This window comes from Cupressus sempervirens, chromosome 1 (genome assembly GCF_028749045.1).
Source record: "Cupressus sempervirens isolate cs-2001-9-10 chromosome 1, ASM2874904v1, whole genome shotgun sequence".
NCBI lineage: Eukaryota > Viridiplantae > Streptophyta > Pinopsida > Cupressales > Cupressaceae > Cupressus > Cupressus sempervirens.
Window position 1 is genome coordinate 775,422,763 of NC_143118.1, and position 24,177 is coordinate 775,446,939.

At 35.1% G+C, this 24,177-nt stretch overlaps 1 pseudogene; it reads left to right on the forward strand.

Moving 5' to 3' along the window:
- The first annotated feature begins 2,870 nt into the window (after positions 1–2,870).
- LOC149580172 (mitochondrial carnitine/acylcarnitine carrier-like protein pseudogene) overlaps positions 2,871–24,177 on the forward strand; it is a 64,902-nt pseudogene continuing 43,595 nt past the window's right edge.

A 24,177-nucleotide genomic window follows, 5' to 3' on the forward strand; every position in this document is an offset into this window, starting at 1 on the left:
GTATATGTCACCTATGGGGACCACACCGTCATGGCTAAAGAGGGACGTTATGTTCTAACAGAAAAGGTAGATGGATCTATCATAAGAGGAGGGAATAAAGGGACTAATTAAAGTGATAAAGTATCCTAAGCCACCTAAGGATAATGCAAGAACATTGACCTTCATAATGAAGAACCAAGACTAGGACCTTCTTGCACATATCATCATTTCTCCTCCTCTTGCCACTATCAAAGAAATGACTCCAAAATATTACCAAATCAAGGCAGTCATGTTGGGAAAGCCCATACTAGACATAGCCAAAGTAACGATCACTATAGGCCTAAAAGATATATTCCAATGTATGGATTAGGATGAATATGAATTGATAACATCACATAAGTAGAATGCACTACTCAGAGGCTACCAAAATAAAGTAGTGTGACCTATTAACCTAGAGAATCTAGAGGTCGCTGTTGGAGTGGCATTAGGAAGAAAAGGGGTAGGAACATAGTTGGATTCATTTTTGAAGTTATGTCAGCAATGGTGGGATAGTTTTGAAGAGATAGGATTGTAAATAATACAATGCAATTTGAACCTATTGTACAACATCCTATCAAATTTTGACTAGTTGGTTTCTATAGTGAACGGATAATAGATGAAGTACATACTTAGGCCAAGGACTTAGAGGCATTAAGATCAATAAAGGGTCAAAGGTGCTAGATGCTTATAGAGGTATACACTATAGAGGATCTTGATAAGCTGAATGACTAGATTGAAAGAATATCAACAGGAAATAAAGTAATGGAGGGATTGCATGAGGAAATCTAGTGGATTAATGGCAAAGCTCAAGAGTAGTGTTTGGAAGTGGAGAGATACTATAACACCACTTGCCTTGAGGTTTTTGAGGATGAGTCTAAAAAAAGAGATTTTTGTAGTGCAATCAGTAGTCAAATAATTTAAAGGAACATTTGAAAAAGCTTCCTCAAAAGATGACATCAAATAAGCATTGAAAACTGAAGAAGCATTGTTGGAACTAGACACTAAGCTTGAGGATTTTGTAGAGACAAGGATATGAGTTGATAATTACTGGGTGTTGGAGTTGAGGAAAGCCAACTCCGAAGACGCCAAGATCACCTGCATGCGAACCTGTCAAAGAGAAGCCATAGAAGGGGAGAGCATGGAGCACGGGAAAAAGCCCTAAACGGACATGAGAACCAAAAATGCAAACACAATAAGAAATGTATTTACAATAAAAAATGGCTTTAGATATGTGAAAATACAATGAGGAGAGCTCGAATATAAAGAGCTCATGGAAGCTTGTAGAACAAGCTAGAAGATAAGTGTGACAACTAGAAGGGAACAAACTCTCGTGTTGTCACAACATGCATTAAATATGAAATATTAAATAAATGCATGACCTAAGTAAACTTAAGCAATAGAATAAATAATTAAATATTAATTATTTACTCTAACACCCCCCCTTAAGTGCAACTTAGGGAAATGCCTTAAGCTCACAAAGCTAAGATGAATGCATAATGGGTCCCGGCAACGAGGCCATTTTAGGTACCCAAGTACAATGCAAGAAAAATGCAACCTCTGTAAACGGGGAAAGAGAGAAAACCACATGGGAAAAACCCTCCCCTAAAAAGAGGTAAGAACCCAGTGAAGAGCTGAAGAAGTCTCCAACTAGGGAAATTGTCCCCTAAAACAGGAACAATGAATGATCATGAAGAAGCAGCATCACTGAAGCATGAAGAAGCCGCAAATCTGTCAAACTGCTGATCTGAAGAAACCTCCATGGAAGAAGAAGGCACGAACCGAGCATGTCTATATGGTAGATGATCCATCTCACCGAAATGCATAGGTAGCCAGCCACTGCAATCGCCTTGTATGTAGGATCAACCACTGAATACATAGTTCACACTATTGAACCATCGAACCATGGATGCATTAGAACACAGCATAACCCCCCCTTAATGCAGACGGGGTGTGATGACAGGCAACTGAGAAGGTGAGCCAAATCTCCTGCAAACGAACCAAGAACGACGAGAGAGGAAAAGAGGTACAGACACTGATAAAGACACGGTCTAACTGACTCTGCATGGGCTAATGTCGTGGAAGGGACACTCACTTGACAAAGGGAGAATGCCTAAAACAGCAAACAAATAATCCCCCCCATGGTGCTTTATGAAATAGTGCAAGTACACCTGACTCAAAACAACGTTCATGACTCCCAGAAATACAAAAGTGACAGTTTATCTCAGTGCGAAAATGAAAAATGCTTCAAAAAGATAGCCACAATGATCAAAAAAGAAAAAGAGCTGAACCAAGAGAAAGTACAGCCGAAAAGAAAGCAAACCATGCCAGGAAAATGATCCTTGGGCCTAAAACACTCAAAATATCCACCATAGAGCAAAAATGCCAAAACTATGATAGAAAGAGTAGAGGCCAAAAAAGAAGAAAAAAGACTACAGTTCTGAAAAGTACACAGAACCAGCTTTCCAGAAATATAAAGTTTTCAAAAAACTGACATGGGACGTAAAAGATATGCATGCCGGAGTCAAAAACAGGACTTCGGACTTCAATAGAAAAAATGAGAATAAAAATGCATCAAAACCAAAAAATACTTGCACCAAAATCTTCATCTCGGAACCAGCTTTCCGGCGCTTCTTTTGGATCGGAAAAATACCTCCGTATGCAAGAGTTATGGCCAAAAAACCACAAGTAGGTCCAAAAGCAATCGGGAGAGGTGCATGCAAGGGCTGATGCAGCGCTGATGTCAGCAAGTCAGCCGATTAAATTTGAAGGCTTGGAGGCCGTCGCAGCAAAAAAAGAGTGCCACGTGGCAGTACGAATGATGACGTGGCAGGGGCCATGTGGCACATTGCCACATGGCACATTGCCACGTGGCACGCTTGCCACGTGTCAGTTACAGAACGCGGCAGAAGATGCCACGTGTCGCTGACTGTGCTGCACAGCTGGTGGGCGGAGCTGTCGGAGCGGTGGGCGGAGAACTGGCAGAGGTGGCTGCAGGGGCGGCGGAGGCAGAGGAGCCGCCGGCGGAGGGCGGCAGACGGGCGGCGACCGGGAGGAGGCCGGGCCGCGGCAGAGCGCGAGCGGCGTTGCCTGCTGCGGCGACGCTGCCGGAAATGTATTTTTTTTTTTTTTTTAAATCTGCGCTGCGTCCATACGACCGTACGGCAGCGACCCTGGAAGCCTCCAAAAATCGCCAAAAATGTCCTGTCTCCAAAAACGAAAAGCTTTATATGAATCCTGACTGCAAACGGCCTTCTGGATCCAATGGTGATGTCCGTTTGGGCTGAAAGTGCTCCAAAAATTGTTGATCCCCTGATTTGAAGAAAAAATGCACAAACAAACTAGGGTTTGTGACTTCAAATCACGGATTCAAAATTTCTTCAACGAAGCAGCAGCAGGAAGGCTCTGATACCATGTTGGAGTTGAGGAAAGCCAACTCCGAAGACGCCAAGATCACCTGCATGTGAACCTGTCAAAGAGAAGCCATAGAAGGGGAGAGCATGGAGCATGGGAAAAAACCCTAAACGGACATGAGAGCCAAAAATGCAAACATAATAAGAAATGTATTTACAATAAGAAATGGCTTTAGATATGTGAAAATACAATGAGGAGAGCTCGAATATAAAGAGCTCATGGAAGCTTGTAGAACAAGCTAGAAGATAAGTGTGACAACTAGATGGGAACAAACTCCCGTGTTGTCACAACATGCATTAAATACGAAATATTAAATAAATGCATGACCTAAGTAAACTTAAGCAATAGAATAAATAATTAAATATTAATTATTTACTCTAACACTGGGGAGTATTGAAGAATAAGTATTAGGATTTAGATTTATTGGAAGCTATCCCAGTAGCAAAGATGATAGAGAAATTTTAGAATAAACATGCAGACATCATTTTGGTCTAAAGGGGAAGAAAACCTAGATGTTAGAAATTCAAGTTTGACACTTAGAATTTTTTTAATTTTTGGAACCTATCACCAAGGTGTGTATGTGTGCAGGTGTGTAGGTTCTCTTTTCATAGAGGTGCATTGATAGTTTTGATGAAGAATCAGTGCATTGACAGTTAATTGCCATATCCTAATTTATAGCACTCCATGCACTAGAAATGCATTTTGACGGCACTTCAACTCCAAGAAATGCCTAAAGAAGGTTGAGCTTCCATTTTTAGAGCTCCTAGAGACTTCTATATCATCTCATAGCCTCCTTCTTCTTATCTTCTTATTCTTTCATTCTTTTTGTGTCATGTAAAGGCTCATGCACTCATTAATAGATACAAAAAAGGGTGGAGACCTACTTAGAACCATTTAGAGAGTTAGTTTGTTTATAATTAGATTAGTTTTTTTACTTTTTTTTCATAGGTCTAGATTTAAAGAGCTCTCACTCCTAACACAAATGGAGGAGATAATTTCTTATAAATACATGGATGTAATATGTATTCTAGGCCATTATTTTTACACTATAATATATATTATTTGCACTCTCATTCTAAGTTTAGTAAATCTTACAAGAGTGAGTTATTTTTGTGAATGCATGTTTATGAATAATAATTGATCCAATGGTTTTATTTTGTTATTATGATTGTGTGATCTTTTAGTTTTTTTGTTTTCCTAATGTTAATAAATTCCATAGTTGTGATGAATTGGAGAAAGGATTATCTTTCTTCTTGCATAATGTCTTGTCTTGCATGAGCATACTTTCTATGGCCTTGCAATTTGATGAAATATGAAATATTTTTTGGTTTATATTAAATTCCCATCGATGATTGCATCAGTGGATTTGGGGAAGTGATGCTCCTAATTTCATTGGTTTCCTATCAAATCCTTTTGATAATTTAATTTACAGATGTGTTGTTACCTTAGTTTATGTCTGTTAGGAATTTTCCTTTTAGTTATTTGCTTTAATTTCTTATCACTCTATCTTTGTTATTTTATTTTCAAAAATTTGGTTAAATAGGAATTCATATAGTTGCATCGATAAATTTTGTTCATCATAAAATAGAAAACACAAAAATATCTCTTTTGTGGTTACATCTCAAACAATAATAGATTGTCTAAGATTAGTTTGAACTAGCAATGGCCTCCTCATGAACATACACATTTATCTTCAATTGAGAGAATCTAGTAGGTTGAAAAATGCACCCACAACCTTGGCAGTGGTTCCTAATCATATTTTTAAGAGAGGGATTCGAAAGGATCCATGTTGTTTAGTATTATGCAAAATGATAGCTCAACAGGATAGATTTGAAGTTTACATCAAGTAATGTTTAGCTTTGGAGTTAAGGATTTAGTAATTGAAAGTCTTGAAAATGTTAAGTAGTCAAGCATAATTTTTAGTACTAACCAAGTCATGGTATTGGCTGAGTGAAATTAAAGGAAGTGAGACTATTGAGTTTTGTAGTGAAGGCCAAGATAGCTGTATAATACCCACTATATGTACAAAGCATTGTCGAGGCCCTAAAATTGAAATTTTGAGCTATATAGTGAATTCTATAAATCATTATATACACTTTGCATTTGAGTTATCTAAGATAAAATTAAGATAAAGTGTTTTCTGCACTATTTGAGCAAGTTTCAGAGAGATTTGGTGTGTGCCTTCAGCAATAGAAGTAAATTTTAGGAATTTGTGTTGAGGTTGAGTTATGTAGAGCATTGTGATCAAGCACTAATTGAAAGAATGAAATCAAGCTCATCTATAACTAAGAAGAAGATGGAACTAAAGGTTAGTAATGCTCAATTAGCTAAAAATGATGCTTGTCCCCCATCAAAATTTAGATAATATCTAGAAATTATGATCAAGCATGATTCCTCAAGTTCCCTTTCATCAACCCCACCAAGGGTCATAGTGATTCATGATGTAAGATCATTATAAATATGTAAAATTAGAGAGATGGGTGATTTTTAATTGAGGGCTATGTATAAAAAGATATTAAAAAATGGAAGGTTGAAAAATGAGTTCAAACATATTGTTGAGAAAGGGTTAACACATGCCCTAAATTTCCCAAGGGTTTTGAAAGTTGAATGGAAAAAAATTATCTTAACTCAAATCCATGAAATGAAACTCTATTTGGAACATGGACCAGTACATATTACAAAGTAGATCATCCATCATGTCATAGGTTACCTTGTTACAAATAGGGTCTAAAGACCATTTTCTAGTAGGGAAAAGATGTGATCAAGGGCAACACACTGGTGAAATGGAACAAAAGAGGAATGATAATATCTACTATTAAGGATGCAGAGATAGAGTTTGATGTTAGAGTCATTCCTCATAAATGTTATTGTCCAAGCTAACTTGATAGTGTGTCATGTGTTGCTATAGATTTGGCATGGAAGATTATTAAGAAATATCACAATTACAACCTTGCAAACCTCTAGTTAATTCAATTAGTTGAGAACTTGGGTAGTATAAGGAAAGTGAATAACAACTTACGTAAGTTTGGATCTCTAATTATTTTTATTTTCTTCTATGTACATAATTCATTTCCCACCATTGGTAAATATTTTTGGAATAAGAAGAAGTAAAATGGCTAAAAACTTTGAGACCATCATGGATGGATATTTTAAAGATTTCAAGAGAAAGATAAAGAATAGAACAAGGATTCCTCAGTCCCTTGTTAATTAGTATTACAATTATATCTATTTCTTAGTTGACATAGATTACACATATGCACAATAAGTCATACCTAGGGTCACATGGTTAAGAGCTCTACCATATGAGGTTAAAATTGATAAAATGACAACATATATAACTTCTTTTCTATCTGAGGAAGTGGATCAGGATTCAAGTCCATTTGACAAATATGAACTAGATAAATAGAAGATAATTTTACAACTCAATGCTCTAAAGATAGAAAAGAAGAGAATGAGTAAGATTGAAAACTTGGATAAAGAATTAGGAGAAGGAGAAGAGAAGGAAATACATCTATAGATAACTAAAGGAAAAGGTGAGAATTTGAGTAGTTATGATGAAGAAGAAGATGATAATGAACAAGAAAAGTAAAAGGAAAGGGCAAAGAGATAGTGGTTGTTGAGTCAAGAAAAAGAAAAAGTAAAGAAATTGTGATTATTGAGCCTCAAGTGTAAAAGGGAATAAGGATAGCCACCAAGCTTTCCTCTATGCCACCAAGATTAACCAAGAAAAGAACTAGAGTTTCCATCACTACAACTATAGTTGAGAAAAAGAAAGAAGTAGCTAAGTCTACTAAATTTGTTCAGAGAAAGACTCTAATGAAGAGGAAGAATCATGTTGATGAAGTAGAGCCAAGAAATCCTACTAAGAATCTTAGGAGAAGGATTATAATTTATAATGATGAAGAGGATGATACAAAGAAGACTAAATCTAAATTTCTAAGCCAATTTAGGCTAGCAGTGTGCAAGCCCCCACAAACAATTGATGAAAATTTTCACAACATCATTGAAAGTGTTGGAATTTTTGGATTAAATTTCATCAAGTATGGAAAATTGGGTATTGATGACAAGAACAAAGTTGATGAAGTTGTTCTAGATATGATGGGTAAGTTTGATTATACCCCACTAGAGTTAGGAAACATGATTCCTAATGAACTATATGCAAAAGTTGATGAAAGATTGCAATTTTCCTTAAGAATTGAAAAACAAGTTAGAGAGGGTACACTTGTTATGCCTAAACTAAGGAGAAAAAAAATTGTAAAATCTATGAAATATTACACTAAGAAATTTGTTCCTAAAATGAGAGCCTTTATGATTATGAAAAATAAAATTTAACATGTAGTGGAGGAGAGAAAAACTATATGGAAAAATATATATGGATCAATGCTTGTAGATGAGAGGAAGGATGAGGAAAAGATGGATGAACAAATAGAATTGGATAATCAAGAAGATTTTAATGGTGATGTGGTTCAACAAGGTAGAGAGAAAACTAAAATAGTGACAATAGTGGATGAGCCTAAGGAGAATCTAGTAAAGGTTGAATATTTTGAACTAGCAACTTGACTATGTTGACCAAGCAAGAATAGAAGGAGTAAGATCCAACAACTCAAATCAGCACAAGAGATTTTTCTAAATCCAAATCCTTTGTTAATACAAGTAAAATACTATCCTAAGATAGACACATGTATAATCATAACTAGTAGACTCCATACCAATTATCCCTACTATTCCCATCTTTACAACAATCCAAAATGTTAGCCAAGATGAAGCTAAAGATGGTGATGGTGAGCAACAAGGTATGTCAGCTATTGAAGGAAAGAATGCACCTAAGTTTGCCAAAGTAAATGATGCCAATGAAGGTAATACTAATGCAAGTGTAGAAGGTGAGAAAGGAGTCAAGAGAATCAATAATTAAGTTGATTAGACTACTATAGGTAGTTGGACATGTGCCTCAGGACCTCAATAGGAGGGAGGAAAGGAATTAGGTAAATTGAGTTCAATTAGTGAACTCAATATAGTTGACAACAAGCTAAAGAAAGGCAAAGACAAGAATCAAGGAGAGGATAGAAAGATAGGTGAGAAGTCACAAAAGGTTGTAGAGACCTAGATGGACAACAAAAGCTAACTCTGATGGTAGATACTTAAGATCTATAGCAAATAGTGTTGAGTAGCAACACTCTAGACTCAAAAGGTAAAATATTGAAGAAGAAAGTGAATTCTCCATCAGTAATTAGAGGTAAACCTATTACATTAGATGAGGAGATTATAATTCCTAATTGGGATACATCCAAATTGACAGAGGAGAAAATGAGAATTTTGAGTGATTTGTTGGCAAGAAAGGCCAAGTTAGCAAAAATGAGGAGGGAACATCAATAGAAACAAGTTTTATATGATATTAAGGATATATTTCTTGATATAGTTATTGTTAACAATTTGGATGGAAAAGATCCTACAATTGAATATTTGGACAAGATAGTGTAGAAGTTAAACGACCCTGACATTGACACATAAGAAAAACTTGTGTAGTGATCAAAACAAAAATTTGGAAATATAGTGCAAGAAAAGGTAAGGAGTTAGCCATACAGTAGGTTGAGCTATCCACTCCCATTACTCATTTGAAAAAACTAGTTACAAATGAAAATATATTGTTTTCTAAATTATGTAACGATATCCCCTCATACTGCAAGACTATTAGGGATGGAATTGATAAGATAGAAGATTGTCTTCAAAAATATAGAAAAACATTGAGCATTAATGTAAATTCCAGCTTAGTTTATTATACACATATCATTTTTTTGTAGGGGAAGTAGTTAGAACTATTCAATGAAGAGTTCCATATAGAGATGAGGCAACAACTATTCAAGCTCAGATATTACCTCATATGGAATTTATACAAAGGCATTTATAGACTAAAAAGGATTTTGTACAAAACTGACACTTATATTTTGTTGATAACATGGTGAATCTTGTGGCCAAGATAGAGATTGAGAAGAAGATCCTTGAAACTTTGAAGAATAATTGGGACAACACTATGGTCATCAATATCAGACTGCACCATCCATTTTTGAAATAATTTGATATAATCCATGAGCCCTAGATGATTATTATTTCTAGGCCTAAGTGAAAAAAACAAGGGGGAAGTGGTGTATGATCAAGCTAAGTATGAGTGAGTATGTATGTATATAATAAATGGAGTAATAACAAAATAGGTTTTATGTTCTTGATGCTATAAAAAAAATGATATTGGAAAAGATTTTGAAAAATAAAGTCATAGCAGCATATGTAGATTGAGGTACACATATGGTGTACATCCTAAGGGGTGGGTACATATTTTTGAAGTTTTTGGCATGTCAATTTTTGATCATGACGAGATTTTTTGTTACTAATACCAAGGGAGGAGATTTTTGACCCTAAAGGAAATCATAGTATTGTCAATTAGTGAAAAACACTTAGTCATTTAGAAGTTATATTTGGTTAGTCAATGCTATAATTGCACTACACTATACAGGTTGAGTTATGTAAAGGAGAAGTCTATATATTTAGTTGTTGCCAAGAAGTTGTGACTATCAAGAAAACTAAGTGTTTTCAAGTGATACAAAGGCTAAGAAAAATATTAAGAGTCAAAAATAGCATGAACCAAGCGTGAATAAAAAGCATGATTGGGCATTAGAAATCCATATGTGTTGAGTTTGACAGTTTTGTACATATGTTTGGAATGGTGCAAATTCTTATGTAAAAAAAATTTTCATGCTAGAAGCATATTTTTGTGATCAAGGAAATAGTCAAGAAGGAAATTACACCAAGTATTGTGTCATTAATCCATGTGTAATGAGATCAACCAATCAAGAAATTAGAAGGACTACATAGCAAAAAGGATGAATCTAGATTGTTTCTTGAGATCTAGAAACTTCTAGGATGGATATTTAAGTACAATTTCAAGCTTGAATTTTTTTGTTGAGAGTTGAAGGATTGCATGTGTGTGAAGCTAAGGTGAATTAACAAGTTGTGAAGGAAGGCAACCAAGTAGTGTAGAGAGAAGTTAGTGTAGATCTATCACAAAGAGGTGATTACATATTGAAAAGAGGTTATTTATCATTAGCATTCAAGTACAAACTGAAAGATCAAGGTACTCTAATATTCTAATAGATGTATTAGGATGAATCTATTAGAAATAGATAATACTAAGAGGTGAGGGGGTGAATCAATATTTTTAATATTTTTACCCATGACTGAATATTATTAATTACTTTGCCACATGCATAAGAAAATAAACCAACAATGTTGACTAGTAAAAACAACCATACATAGAGAGAGCTCATAACACCATATTTTGTTAATAAGGGAAACCTTGGCCAAGGTAAAACCCTAGTGGGGATGAAACCCACAAGATGATTCACTATATATAAGAATTTGGCTAAGGATATTGACCTTGTTAGGAATCTATGAAGAATGTATAGTGTCTCAAGTCCCTGTTAGGAGACTAGGCCTTGTTAGAAGCCTCAACCCTATTAGGAGTTGGTAGATCATATAAAAAGGTGTGTAAGAAGAGCCCACTTCCCTAACATGCAACTATACAATTAAGATCTTCAAGAAAGTAGATATACATACAACACTGGATCACTTCTTGTAATTTGCAATTCCTTTGATTGTTAGTTATTCATATAAGAGGTACTACACATATATTAATTTGCATCATATTTCACATCTCATAACTTTACTTTGCATCACATAGTATCTCATCACATTCAAATTTTAACTTTGCAATTGAAGTTCTTTACTTATATCAAACATATTAATAAATTCTTTCTTAGTTGGCTCACATATCATCCTTACAGTCAGCTCATCAAGATTTAGTAATCAAAATAGTTTTACAAGTCATACAAGTTAATTTGCTAACATGCTCTATTTTGTAGTATGAGATAACTGCATAAGTATTTCCTTCATAACTTGAACTAGGTTACTCATACAGACATGCACACTGGTATGCATCATTAGGATGATGTCATGCATCTAGGGTTAACTATGCAAGAGAATATTCTAAGGGAATATTTCATTATCAATAAATCTTTTCATGTTGTTGTGATATTGTCAAATACTTAGACAATTTTCCTTCACAAATGATCATAACTAAACTGCAAAACATATGTTGCCATAAATGACAACCACATATCTTACCTTATTTGATTGATTGGTCATATTTCCAACAATCTCTCACTTTGGCATTGATGGCAACATTTTGGGAAAATTGGCTAAGTCCCAAACATGCTCTCATACCAATCAAAATAAGTAACCATAACATAGTAAACACATTGTATTCATGTATTGAAAAATATTACACCCCTTATAACTTTGATTACAAAGTTTTCTTGAAGAACAATTTACTAGTATACTTCAAAATATAACTATATAACTTACATTTACAATTCCAATTATAATTTTTCTTATTTCTCCCCCTTTGACATCAATGGAAAAGGTGCCAATAAAATCCTATCAAAATCTAGAAATTGCATCAAAACTTGGAGAAAAAATCACTAAAGTTAGTTTTCATCTATGCAAGATGTTTCTTCCAACTATCTTTTAGTGCATCGGACACACTGATTAGCACACATAGAGCATATGCGGCTAACTCTACTGCATTCAAATGTGTAGCCACAAACATGTCATAGGAGGATTTGGTTGCCAAGCATTCCTCCAATTGATTTTGTAACAATGTAATCTTTGGAGATAAATGGTCCGTCAAAAGAGAATTTTTTTTCAAAACTTTCTCCCTTTTTGCTTGTATATCATGGATGCTATCATGAAGTGCTTGCAATGTATGCTCAATGGTTTCTAACTTCTGATTTTGTTTCAAAAAGTTATCAGTCAACATCTAAAGCTTAGTTATCTTCTCTTTGATTTTTTTCATCAAAATTATGAAGGTGAAGGTATGCCACATTGCACTTAACATATACATACTTCCCTTCCTCCATACTCTGCCTTAATGCCTTAATGCATACATTTAGTGTTTCTACATCATTTCTTATATTTGTACACATATTGTTAAGAATTTTACCATCATTCTCACTCTATACTTGAATTATAGAAACATTGGTAAGTGTTGTAAACTCATTATCAAATGTTTTGCACAAAATTGCTTCTCTCTATTGAATGTTTGTAGATGTATCAATAGAATTTACTGTCTTCTCCAATCTATCCAAAACTAAAGTTAAAGTCTCCTCAATAGACTTGACAAATTTCTTCTTTTCAAGGAATTTACTTAAAGAATATGTAAGGTTATGTACCTCATCTTCTTCATCTAATTGTATTGCTATTGTAGTGACCACTACTACTTGTGTAGGTATTGCTATTGTAGTGACCACTACTACTTGTGTAGGTGGTGTGGATGTTTTGCTTCTTCAATTCTAGATTCAAATTTCTTTTCAGAAGGTACATCTTCTTCCTCATGCTCCTATTCTTTTTCTTCATTAGATGAGCTATAATCAACAATATTGCCAACAATTCTAGGGCCAAAATCATTAAATGGATTTTTAGTTCTATCCATTGTCACATTGGTGTTATCTACTTGCATAGATTCACTACCAATGGTAATGTGTGGTGAATCATTTGGTTGCTCAAAATTGTGAGGTGGACTAACTAATACTATAGTAGGACTTGTCTTCTCTATCTACACACTCTTCTTAGACTCGTTAGGCTTAGGGCTTGCCTTCTCTAGTTTTACACTCTCCTTAGACTCTTTAGGCATAGTAGACATGTATGTGACTATTTCCTTTTGAGATTCCACATTCACTTCTTCATAATTTCCTCCCATAAGAAGAATAGATCTCTTCTTATTTCTAAACAATGGTGCTATTCCTTTTAGAATTTCTATTATTTCTTCCTCATTATTTACATTAAATAACTTTTTCACCATATTTATTCTTATTTTCTTATCTTCCTCAATTACTCTTCTTTTTATATTTAAAAGTCTATTGTACAAGTCTTCAGGTATTTGACCTCTTATGCTATCAAACCTTTTATCTGTTAGGATCATATTTCTAACTAAAAAATTCTCTAGTTGTCTTCTATCCATATTATTATACAAGTCATAGTACTTATTCAATTGCACAAAATTATTTTCATTAACAATTTGCATGTTAAGATTTTCTACCTTGGGTTACCATCCTTTTGTTCTAGCTAAAGTCTTTGCTTCCTGATCTGCTAGCTCTACTGGTCTCTCACTAGTCTCTTCTTCAGATTTAGAGGAAATAATATTGATGCAGGAGCATCCAAAGGTATAAGGGCAATCTTGTGTCACCCAAAAAAATGTACTTAGACTTATTTTTTGTTTCATGTGTTTTCATTTTTGGATACCCATTTGGGTCAAATAAATGTTCCAACTCTCACAGTTCCACTATCAGTGTGTTTGAAAATCCTAAAAAATTAGGAGCATGTAATTTGGCCATCATTTTGGTGAACTAGAAGGTGTGAATTGGCCAAATGAATGTAATTTTAATTTAGAGCATTCCAGAAAAAGAATCAAGTCAAAAGGCCACACGGTTTGAAAGTTATTGCATTTTTTCAAGTTTTGGAGACCTCCTAAGAATGCTTCAAAGTCAGGTTAGGGGCATTAAATGACCTCAAAAAGAGCTGAAAAATGGGGGACAAGCGAAGCTGGTCCATAGGGCTATAGAGCACTTTGAGATCTTTTTAGAAATGTAAATGGTTCGTCAATCAGAGCTACGATTCAAAAGTTATGCCTTCTGGAAGTTTGGTTACCATTTCTGGATTCTTCTAGATTTGCACCAACTTCTAACGCAGCTTCTAGAACCTTCTATTTGGTTGGTGGATGCCTACTAGCACTTTCTAGAATGTACTCCTAGTCCTTAACCCTCCAGGGTCTATTTAAGGAGATTCCTAGCATTGTAAAAGGCAGTTTGGAGTGGAGTTTGAGAGGAGGTACTGAAAGGAGAAATTATCTCCAGATTGATGCTATTCTAAGCCCTTAGGGCATGTTTTGAAGTTAATTTTCTCTGTACTATTTGTACTAGCTTATTTTCTCAATTTTATATAATTTCCCCTTTTCTATTGTGTCCATTCTATTCTTGGGTTGTGTCCCCATCAAGTGGTATCAGAGCTAGTTTTCCTAAGTGTGTAGACAGAGCGCCGACTGTGAGGTAGTTTGCACTAGGACTGTCTGGTTATGGGATCGAGTTAGAAGATGCCTCCATGAAGAGAGCATGGCAGAAGGGCTAGAGCTATTAATCCTGAGGAGGTTAGAGCCCTCCAAAGGTAGGTGCAGGCATTGCAAGAGGAGCTCCGTAGAGGAGAAAATGTTGTCGCAGGTGATGACAATGAGGATGAAAATGAAGAAGAAGTAATGGGACCAGAAGGGGAATTTGATGGAGAAGTTTTAAATCATGTAGAGGAAAGGCTTTTTAGGGCCATTACTAAGTTTGGGAAAAGACCCACAATTGAAGTGGGTGTATTTTCAGGAAATCTGAAACCAGATGAGTTGATCGATTGGATAAATGAACTGGAAGAATACTTTGAGTATGAGGATATCAAGGACCCATATAGGGTTAAGTTTGCAAAGGCCAAACTAAAAGGCCATGCCAAAATCTGGTGGCAAAAGGTTCAATTGGAAAGAAATAGAAGAGGAAAGGAGAAGATCACAAGATGGGATCGCATGGTGGACAAATTGAAGAAGCAGTTCATTCCTGTGGACTATGAGCTTGATTTGTTTAAGAAGATGCATGGGTTAAAGCAAGCAGGAAGATCAGTCCAAGAATATATAGAGGAATTTTACCGACTCTTGATTAGAGCAGGGCATGCAGAAGCAAATAAGGAGAAGGTTGCTTGTTATATCAGTGGGTTGCGACCTAGCATCCAGGAGGAATTAAGTTTGGTAAGAATGACCAGCGTTGAAGAGGCATACCAATTTTCCCTATGAGTTGAAGAGAAGCTGAATAAAAGGTTTGAAGGAAGACAAAGAGGGCATAGTCAAGGAGGAAGGGGAAGCGGTAGATCATCTATAGGCCACAATGAAACCCAAAAGAAAAATGAAGATGTGGGTACTAGCAGGAACCAGAGGAATGAGGGTTTCAACCATTCCCATGATCAAGACTTTGGAAATCAAAGAGGAAGAGGTAGAGGACATGGACAAGGAAGAGGCAGCTTTCGTGGTACCTGTTTCCATTGCAATGAAGAAGGTCATCATGCCTTTGAATGTCCTCAATGACAAGGAAGGACAGATAGAAGAGCTGAGGGCCAAGCTAGGGTTGCTCATGTGGATGAGGATGCACAATCATCACATTCAGAGGATGCAAAAAGAGGAGAGACCTTGGTAAATGAAAGAGTCTTACTAAGTGGTGAGATTGAACCAGAAAAATGGAGGAGTTTGTTCCGTACCAGATGCAAGTGTGAGGATAAATGTTGTGACGTGATCATTGATGGTGGTAGCACTGATAACTTGGTATCAAAAGAGATGGTCTCTAAGTTGAAGCTCAAGAGGGAGAAACATCCCCAGCCCTATCGGATTGCTTGGGTAAAAGATGATCATAAGGTCCTAGTAAGTGAACAATGTTTAGTGAAATTCAAAATTGGGAGTTACCATGATGAAGTTCTCTGTGATGTTATTTCGATGGATGTTTGCCATCTATTGTTGGGTAGACCATGGAAGTTTGATAGACATGCAGTACATGATGGACATGCAAACACATACTCTTTGACAAAGGATGGAGTTCACCATAAATTGAAGACCATGAAAAAGGAATGTGAAAAGGTATGTAGCAGTGTTAGGATTTGTCTTGTTGATGAAAGGAAGTTTTTAGATGGCATGAAACATCAGCATATGTGCTATGCTTTGATTCCTAGGAAAGATAAATAAGGTAGCAGTGAAATACCATTTGAAGTTTCAGATTTACTAGGGGAATTTGGAGATATTATCTCTGATAATGTTCCAAATGGATTGCCACCAGTAAGGCAAATCATTCATCAGATAGATCTAATTCCAGGAGCTAGTTTTCCAAACAAGGCTGCTCATAGGATGACTCCTACTGAAACAAAGGAGCCAAATAGAAAGGTTCAGGAGTTGTTGAGGAAGGGCTTGATTCGAGAGAGCCTGAGTCCATGTTCATTACCTGTAGTACTCGCACCAAAGAAGGATGGTGAGTGGAGGATGTGCATAGATTCTCGAGCTATAAATAGGATAACCATCAAGTATCGGTTTCCTTTGCCAAGGATGGATGATCTTATGGACTGCTTGAGTGGAGCTCAGTACTTCACAAAGATAGATTTGAAGAGTGGTTGTCACCAGATACAGATTCGAGAAGGAGATGAGTGGAAAACAGCCTTCAAGACCAAGGAGGGTCTTTATGAGTGGTTAGTCATGCCCTTTGGATTAACAAACGCTCCAAGCACCTTCATGTGGCTCATGAATGAGGTACTTAAGAAGTTCTTGGGAAAATTTGTTATTATTTATTTGGATGATATTTTAATTTTTAGAAAGACTTTGGAAGAACATTTATTGCATATTCGTAGTGTCTTTGAAAAGCTAAGGGAAGAGAAACTGTTATTTAATCTGAAGAAGTGTAACTTTTCAAAAAGGGAGTTAATCTATTTGGGGTTTGTTATATCACCTAAAGGTATCAAAATGGATCCGGAGAAGGTAAAAGCCATCTTGGAATGGCCTACTCCAAGGTTTACTACTGAGGTAAGATTATTTCATGGTCTAGTTAGTTTTTACAGGAAGTTTATTAAGAATTTCAGTGGCATATGTGCACCCCTAACTGATACAATAAGAGGGGATAGAAAAGAGTTCAAATGGACTGCAGTAGCTGCAAGAAGTTTTGAATTGTTGAAGAAGAAGGTAACAGAACAACCTGTGTTGGCACTTCCAGATTTTAGAAAAGTGTTCCAGGTGGATTGTGATGCTAGTGGCAGCGCTAGTGGGGCTATATTACGCCAAGAAGGTAAGCCTATTGCATATTTTACTAAAAAATTGAATGATGCAAAGAAGAAGTATTCTGTTTATGATCAAGAGTTCTATGCAATAGTTTAGGCCTTAAAGAAATGGAGGCATTATTTATTTCCAAAGGAATTTGTTTTGTATACTATTCATCAGGCATTACAGTACCTAAATAGCCAAGGTAAATTGAATCAGAGGCATATGAAGTGGGTAGAGTTCTTGCAGAGCTATACATTTGTGTTGAAGCATAGAAGTGGAAAATCTAATAGGGTTGCAGATGCACTAAGTAGGAGATAGTTGTTGCTTACAACAATGTAGGTTGAAGTAGTTGGGTTTGATGAACTCAAGAATTTGTAACCCAAGGATCCTAATTTTGCTGAAGCATGGAAAGCTTGTAAAGAACCTGTTGCTGTAGATAGAACCAAGTGGTTAGACTATTTGATTCAGGATGGCATGTTGTTCAAAGGTAGTCAATTATGCATTCCAAGGAGCTCCATGAGGGAAAATCTGATTAAGGAGAAACACAGTGGAGGGATGGCAGGACATTTTGGTCGAGATAAGACCATTTTCATTCTTAGAGAACATTATTTTTGGCCTCAAATTTCACAAGATGTGAAGAAGTTTGTACAGAGTTGCTAGGTTTGTCAAGTTTCCAAGGGGTTTAGTCACAATACTAGCCTATATCAGCCATTTCCTATTCCATCAAGGCCATGGGAGGACATAAGTATGGATTTTGTTCTTGGATTACCAAGGACACAAAGGGGTAATGACTCAGTATTTGTGGTGGTTGATAGGTTCTCCAAAATGGCACATTTCATTCCATGCCACAAAACTCATGATGTTGTTCATATTGTAGACTTGTTTTTTAGAGAGGTGGTAAGACTACATGGTCTTCCAAGGAGCATGGTTTCTGACAGAGATACTAAATTTGTGGGGTATTTCTGGAGGACATTGTGAAAAAAGTTAAGAACCGACTTGAAATTCAATTCCACGCATCACCCACAAACTGATGGCCAAACAGAAGTGGTAAACAAAAGTCTGGGCAATTTGCTGAGATGTTTAGTTGGGGATAAGCCCAAGGGATGGGATTTGATTCTACCACAAGCAGAGTTTGCTTACAATAACTCTATAAATAGGAGTACTGGAAAATCACCATTCCAAATTGTATATGGGAATAGCCTAAGGACTGCACCAAAATTGAGGAAGATAGAGCAAGGGGAGAGGACAAGTGCTGAAGCGGAAGAATTTGGTGAACATATCAAGCATCTACATGAGGAGGTTTATGCACACATTACCAAGATGAATCAAGAGTATAAAGCTAAGGCTGATCAAAGGAGAAGACATAAGGAATTCCAAGTAGGGGATCTAGTCATGGTGCACTTACGAAAAGAAAGATTTCCAGCCGGTACTTACAACAAGCTGAAAATGAACAAATTTGGCCCCTGCAAAATTTTGAAGAAACATGACTCAGGAAATGCATATGAAGTGGAGCTGCCAGATGGTATTCATATTTCTCCTATTTTCAACATTGCAGATTTAACAGAGTATCATGATGATGGTACAGATGAGGAGTTGGTGTTAGAGCCATGTCCAATTCCTGCTTCTAAGAAGGAGGAGATAGAAGAAATTCTAGATCATCGTGTGCGTAGGACTACCAGAAACAGGTAGTATGAAGAGTATTTGGTCAAATGGAAAGGATGATCGATCGAGGACTCAACTTGGATTTCAGTAGCTGAGGTTTCCCATTTGGGATTTCCTCTACCATTCATAAAGTGACAAGGTCACTTTTCAATCTACCCTGGGTGTCTAATGCAGGAGCATCTAGAGGTATAAGGGCAATCCTGTGTCAACCAAAAAAATTTACTTAGACTTAGTTTCTATTTCATGTGTTTTCATTTTTGGATACCCATTTAGGTCAAATAAAGGTTCCAACTCTCACAGTTCCATTATCAGTGTGTTTGAAAATCCCAAAAAAATAGGAGCATGTAATTTGGCCATCATTTTGGTGAACTAGAAGGTGTGAATTGGCCAGATGAATGTAATTGTGATTTAGAGCATTCTAGAAAAAGAATTAGGTCAAAAGGCCACACGGTTTGAAAGTTATTGCAGTTTTCCAGGTTTAGGAGACCTCCTAAGAATGCTTCAAATTTAGGTTAGGGGCATTAAATGACCTCAAAAAGGGCTAAACAATGGGGGATGAGCGAAGCTATCCATAGGGCTATAGAGCGCTTCAAGAGATTTCCAAAAATGTAAACGGTTTGTCAATCAGAGCTACGGTTCAAAAGTTATGCCTCCCGGAAGTTCGGTTACCATTTCTGAAGGAGTGGAGTTTGAGAGGAGGTACTGAAAGGAGAAATTATCTCCAGATTGATGCTATTGTAAGCCCTTAGGGCATGCTTTGAAGTTGATTTTCTCTGTACTATTTTTAGTAGCTTATTTTCTTAGTTTAATATAATTTCCCCTTTTCTGTTGTGTCCATTCTGTTCTTGGGTTGTGTCCCCATCAAATATGCAAGGTTCTTCTTCTCTTGTTTGGTACACTTGTAGTTTGGTTGAATCTCTTTTTAGGAGGGGTTTTGGCCTTCTCAAGCCTTGTGGACTTCTTTGGTGCTGATGCTTCTTCTATTTTCATTGGATTTCTCAAAGGCTACTATTGTGCAACTATTGCATATGGCACTGTAGGTGCTTGTGCACTTGTCTATGCAATTGTGACCTCTTCAATAGGTCTGGCCACTACAATAGATGTAGGGGTCAGTAGTTCAAACTGACCACTGGTCTTCATTTCCAATGCTATCCCTTTCACCTCTTCAAATTCCTTTCTTGACATTCCTAATTCTTTTAAGAAAGAATCAATCACTTTTTCTACCTTCTTCTTAGAGTCCTTGATTATCTAACTTGTTTTGACTTCTCTCATCTTTTTAGTATATGTCACCCATGTAGCACATTCCGAATCAACTTCATAGTATAGAATTATCTACACATACCCTTCAATCAATTCATCACTCATTTCATAACCCATAGGTTCAATGAAATTTACTCAAGGAACTAATGGCTCCATATGTATGAAATATATTTCTACCATGAAACATAGTTCATCCTTGTACCTTTGCTTCATTTCTACTTGGAATGATTTCATCATTCTACCAATGTCATTATCTCTGACTATTTCTAGTTTAGTTTTGTATGTGTTAGCGATAATCTACATTGCACACTCACTTCCATCCCAATTTGAAATACCAAGAAACTTCTTTGCTATGTAGAAGAATATATATGTTAGTAGGGATTCAAAACTAAAGATTGTGCTCCTACACTTCTTGATTTTTGATATGTTATCCAACAAATGTGTTTGGATAATGTCACATAGATTAACCTCTTCACCCTTTGTTGCCATATAAGCTACACAAAGAAATCTAACAGGGACTAAATCTATCCTAGATCCATGGTTGAACTAATACCCCAAAATTTTACAAATAAGTTTGACTCCATCATCTTGAATGGTATTGATCTTCATGTTTCTACTATCAAAACTTGTGTTTAGATTGGTTTCAACTAATTTGTGCACATTCTTTATATTGATAGGATTGCATCCTTCATTACTTAAACTTGTGACCTTATGAATTAGGTCATTTTTGATGCATATAATAGAATCTCCCAACCATAAATGGTCATCATGAATTTTTCTCCAAATTATTTTTGTCCATTCATAGTTATCAAAGTCTATATAGAACATGTACTTAACTAGGTTTAGTTGTTCTGGGTATGCATGTTCTAGTTTTAGTGATAAATCATTGTTGTACATTTTCTCTAATTCCTTATGAATCTTTTTATCTCCTATGCTTTCAATTTTGTTGTGAATATAACCTCTTATATCCTCAAAATGAAGAACATTTTCTAGTACTTGCAAAAATGCTCCAATAGGGTCATCAAGTAGAGAAACAAATGGGTGCATCTTGAAGTTATATCTAGGTCTGTTGCTTACATTAAAAACTTCTTGTCTTGCCATTTTTGAAAATATAATCAACAAATTTGGAAAATACCCTAATTTCACATTTTAGGGTTTTCATCAATTTTGTGTATCTCCAAACTTCTTCAACACTTCAAATCTCTCTTAAATCTTGCACGTAAGATTTTGCACAAGAAAATGATGTTCATAAATCAATTTGTATCCTTTAAATCTTTTGTAATCTATACTTCGTATTAAATTTATATTTGCTAATAGTTTAATATATTGTCTCTGTATAAAAGAGAGGTTATTCTTTGTACATATCCTTATACTAATCATATTAAGCAATGTAAACTTTACTGTAGACTTCTTTCAATGTCTAGTATACACTATTAATTCTACAACCTATGATATTCTTTCTATCATCAATTATTATTAACAGACACATTGTTTACTAAGAATGCTTAACTTGGGTAGGATGGGTCACAGACAATAAGTGGCTTTAGTGTTTTATTAGGCACATTAGGACTCAAATAGGTATGAGACATATTTTTTGGAAAGCATGCCAAAAATGCTTAACTTTTTCTGTGTGCCCTCCGTTAGGTTTCCTCATGGTCCATTATTGAGAAAACTAGGCTATATAATATTGTAGCTCTTTGTGTTATCTATATAACCACATTATTTATTTTGTATTTAGACTATTTTCATATTTTCAACTATATTTTCTTTTGAATGCATGTTCATTATTTTTCAAAAAACTATGTGTAGTCTTTGGGGGTTAGCTTTTGGCTCATGAATTGAATTATGTAACAAGATAGTTCTTTTAGAAAGTAGACTCCATTCTAAACCTTTTTTATAATTTTTTTTGATTTTTTATTAGTTTTCAATAGTTTATAGCAGTTCTACATAGATATTTCACATTTTACAAGATGTATCTACTTACAAAATTCATAAAAAATAAAATATACATTAAAAAATTAGCTTAAAATATAGAATATACTACCTTGTGTTAAGTAATTTTTGACAAGAGTGCTTAAATAATTTATATAAAAAAACATTTTATAGGGCCCACACCTGACACTATCTTATGTTTTTACTAAAAAATAATATTGATTTGTGTGGTCCCCCTTTTGGAAGGCCTTAATATCTACCATTTAACAAAAAAATAGTATTTTAAAAATTGGATTTAGAGGACTACTACTTTTTTTTCTTTTGCATCTTGAAAATTTGAGTCTAACTATCTTTAATTTCTCATCAAAGTTCAGAAATTTCTAATTTTAGAAGAAAAAAAGTGGCATCTTAAGCCCTCCTTTTGGTACCACATCTTTGTGCACTTACCCATAAATAATCATACACATAACACATAATATAGTATTTTGGTCTTGTAGAAAACCCTTGGTTAGAGGGGGAAACTACAATGGGGATGTTACTCACAACTCATCACTAGAGTAATAAGGTTGCCTAGTTAAGAGCTTATGATTTTATCATCTTTTGAATGACTTCACCCTTTTAGGAGTGACTAAATCCCTATTAGAAGTATGTAAAGTCATGTTAAAGACTACTCTATTAAGATAATTTATCCTTCTTATACAATGCTCAACTTGTTAGAGGATTTAGAAATAGTCAACAAACTTTCATTCTAGTTAAGAACTACTGAGTTAAAGGATTTTACAATTTTGTTGCTAAACTTTTAAGAATAAATCAACAAGAGTTTTGACATGTGATTACTTCTTCCAAAATCTTGTCAAATCCTTCAAGCTCTTACTCTATTATGTAATTTCTCTACTCTATGATCTCTCCACAATTATGTAATTCTATCTTTTATTTTTTGGTGTCCTCTCTCTAGCTTATGCTTGATCAATATGTATCATTTTGTGTCCTCTATCATTCATGCTTGCCTAAGCATAATTAGGGTTCCATGATATTTTCTCTTGAATCTTCAATAAATTATTTTGACCTAAGGTAAGCTCCATTCAATCATGCTCTATAATTCCTTACTAAACTTTCTATATTTCTATTTCTTTAATTTTTCCTCAAATTGATTGCATAAATCTTTGCACAACCCTCTATAAACCATTTTCCATGATTCCCTACCTTATGTCCTTCAATTCCTCTTCTATCTAGATTCAATTAGTCTTATTCCTTGATGATTACATTTCTAATTTAATACTTTATCATTTTTATCTTGTTTAGTGATAGTATTCCTTTGTATTTATTAGGTTCTTACTAACATTTATATAATTAGTATTCTAGTCTTCTAATAACATTATCCTTATTACCTTTTTTGATAGTATCTTCTATTCTCTGATAAGAATTATTTGTTTACCTATTTCCTTAACTTTTTAACTTATTGATTTAATTTCTCAATAGTGATCTTTCAATCCTTCAAGCTTTTCTAGCAATAAAAACCATGCTTCAAAATATTCAAGATTTTTTTCTTGTGTTCTTCCTATCATACTTACTATCTTGGACCTTTTATACTACTCCCCTTTTTTTTTTCTTCTTTTGACTTCTCCATGAATTTTATTTTTATTCTCCCTTTTTGTGTTTTGAATTGCTTAATATTGTACTCTGCTCCCCCTTTTTGGTTGTAATTCCAAAAACTATAGCAAAAAATTTGTGTATTGGAGTACTCACCTATTCATATCTTGTCAAACATTGGTTTGAATTTTTCCTTTATGTTCATTAGAATTTTATTGTTATATTTTTGAGTTGATTTATAGCAATGATATGATCTATAACTTGTGTTACATGTGTTACCATATACTTGGTAGTGGTTTGATCATGTGTACCAAGTAATTTGATATCTATTTTCAATTATTTCTACATAATACCCATAGTAAATGTTAGCATACCTCGTATCT